This window comes from Micromys minutus (genome assembly GCF_963924665.1).
Source record: "Micromys minutus genome assembly, chromosome: 1".
In the NCBI taxonomy this organism is placed as follows: Eukaryota; Metazoa; Chordata; class Mammalia; order Rodentia; family Muridae; genus Micromys; species Micromys minutus.
In genome coordinates, this window is record NC_137969.1 from 233,639,709 (window position 1) to 233,642,682 (window position 2,974).

At 40.3% G+C, this 2,974-nt stretch overlaps 1 pseudogene across 1 annotated transcript; it reads left to right on the forward strand.

Annotated features, from left to right (window-relative positions):
- The first annotated feature begins 351 nt into the window (after window positions 1-351).
- Window positions 352-1,281, forward strand: LOC308417723 (FMR1-interacting protein NUFIP1-like; annotated as a pseudogene). Its single transcript has one exon. The product of its transcript is annotated as an FMR1-interacting protein NUFIP1-like (transcript).
- The last annotated feature ends 1,693 nt before the right edge of the window (window positions 1,282-2,974 follow it).

Genomic DNA, 2,974 nt, shown 5'->3' on the forward strand with positions numbered 1-2,974 from the left:
CACTGTTGCTTACCTTTGGACACTTTTCCTCCAACTGGGATGCCTTGTCTGGATTCAGTAGGAGAAGATGGGCTTAGTACTATTTCAGCTTGATATGCCAAGACAGATTAATATCCATTGGAGGCCTCCCCTTCTCTGAGTAAAAAGGAAGAAGGGAGGAAGCAGAAGAGCAGAGAGGGACAGACTAAGAGGGGAGTCAGGGGAGGAGGAGAAGCTGCAAATCAGGGTGTAAAACACACTTTTTATTTTGCTTATGTTGTTTTTAAGAACTGGCTATCAGTGCTCGCTTCGGCAGCACATATACTAAAATTGGAACGATACAGAGAAGATTAGCATGGCCCCTGCGCAAGGATGACACACAAATTCGTGAAGCGTTCCATATTTTTTACAAAGTGCCCTGAAGTAGATTGCTCTTTTAGTGCACATGAGAAGATTGTCCAGTTTCATTGGAGAAATATGCACGCTCCTGGTATGAAGAAGATCAAGCTGGACACTCCAGAGGAGATTGCAAGATGGAGGGAAGAAAGACGGTAAAACTACCCAACTCTGGCCAACATTGAAAGGAAGAGAAAGTTGCAGCTGGAAAAGGAAAAGAGAGGCGAAGTGCTGACAACCACGAAGTACGGCAAAATGAAGGGCATGTTCAGACATTCACAGATGGCAAAGATCAGGAGTCCTGGCAAACATCAGAAATGGAAAAGTGCTGGGGCTAGACAGAGAGCAGTCATAGGACTGGGCAGTCATGCCAGAGATTCGAAGCCTGAAGTTCCGTCCAAGGATAATGTAGACCCTCTTGGTGCTTTGACCCACACCGACTCTGAGTCTGATAAGGAAGACAAAGCACAAAGGGCTGTAGTGCCCAAGGAAGTGACACCAGCCTTGTGTTCACTGATGAGCAGCTATGGCGATGCCTCGGGGTCAGAGAGTGAACCAGAAGAAACTCCCATCAAGACTGAGGCGGAGGTCCTGGCAGAAAACCACGTCCTTCACGGCAGTCCTCCCAAGAGTCCGAGGCCCAGTGTCCAGACAACCAATAGGACCCTCTCAGGACCCAAGCGGGAGAGCCAGAGGAACGGACTCAGAAGGATACACCTGAAGCGGAAAAAGAGCCACTGCCATCCATTGTTTGAACCAAGAACACGTCACCCATATCTCCTGGAAATGCTTCTAGCTCCAGATATTCGACATGAAAGAAATGTGATTTTGCAGTGTGTTCGATATATCATCAAAAAAGACTTTTTTGGACTTAATACTGATTCTTTGAAAACTGAAGATGTGTAGATGTCTCATGTCTCCAAGCATATATGTAAAGCATATGAGAGAGTGAGGAGAGAAACCAGCAACTCGTGAAGACAGTAATTTAACTGTACACCTCATGGGATGTTATGTTGGATTAAGTTCATCCTTTGGCTTTATGCAAATAAATGCATAGCTGGTCTTTTCTTAAAAAAAAAAAAAAAAAAAAAAAAAAAAAAAAAAAAAAGAACTGGCTATCAAACCAGGCCTGGTCAGTTCCTCCTGTCCTTTCAGTACTTTGGAGAAAGAGGAAGTAGAATCAATACTCCCCCCTTGAATAATGTCCCTTCTTAGCAGTATTTGAAGTTTCTTGCCATCCAAAGTTGGCACTAGCTAAAGGAGCCACTAACATTTGTTTAACTATCCAACCAATCAGAAGAAAGTTCTTCTGTCCTGTCCCATCTAGCTGTTGTAGGAAAACTCCAAGCAAAATCAGAGGGGACCAAATGTCTATACACCGCTGGCTACATCCTAAGTGAAAGCATCCAATAGTGAGCAAATAACCTCATCATATCTGGAATGTCAGCAACAGGCTCCTAATGGATCATCTGATGCAGGGAAATGGACTCATCCTGCCAGATACAATGAGATTGATTAAAAGGCAAATTAAAGTTATTTTACCAAATATAAATGGCACTTTCTGATGGTAAACACATTCTAGGAATCACAAATTCTACATATATTTATTGAGCCCACCTAGTCACAAAGCATTTATGGAAAGTACAAAAACAATATCTATAGTTTTAAAAAGGCAATGATCAATCCTGGTGAAGAGAAGTACCCAGAATTTTTGGTTGCAGGAGGTCTTTCTAAAGGAAATACAGCAATAGAGGGTGGGCAATACTTGTGTGCTCAGCATGCAGGAAGTAAAAGCAGGAAGACCTATATTTAAGATGACCCTGGGCTACATACAACATCCTTCACAACTTTGTAATTCATAGTAAATCTATGAAGTCATATTGATCGGACTCAGGATATAGAAGTGTCATTCTCTGAGCACCTAATATTTTGCATCTCTTTCCTCATTGAATCCTCCAAAATGTCTTGCAAACTAGTTATTATTACCTATATAGAGATAAACAATTTAGGTTCCAGAGATATGAAATAAATCTTCAAATCATCTAGCTATGAACACATTGAGTTGTGATGTCAATACTCTAAGGATTCCCAGGCTGTTTCTCACTTAAATACCTACAGAAAAAAAGTCTAGGAAGTTAGGAGTCATTAAAAATTACTGATCAACCTTCTTCTTGAGCTTCATGTGGTCTGTGAATTCTGTGGTCTTGTTTAATCTGAGCGTTGGGGCTAATATTCATACTGTGTGTGTGTGTGTGTGTTTTGTTTTTGTTTTTGTTTTTTTTCTTTGTTTTTTGTTTTGTTTTGTTTTGTTTTTGTTTTTTTGGGTTTTTTTGTTTGTTTGTTTGTTTGTTTTTTGTAATCAGGTTACCTCAATCAGGATGATATTTTCTAGTGCCATCCATTTGCCTAAGAATTTCATGAAATCATTGATTTTAATAGCCGACTAGTACTCCATTGTGTAAATGTACCACATTTTCTGTATCCATTCCTCTCTTGAGGAAAATCTGGGTTCTTTTCAGATTTTGGCTATTATAAATAAGGCTTCTATGAACATATACAGATGCTTCAGTCCTTCTTAGAAGGGAAAACAAAAATATTT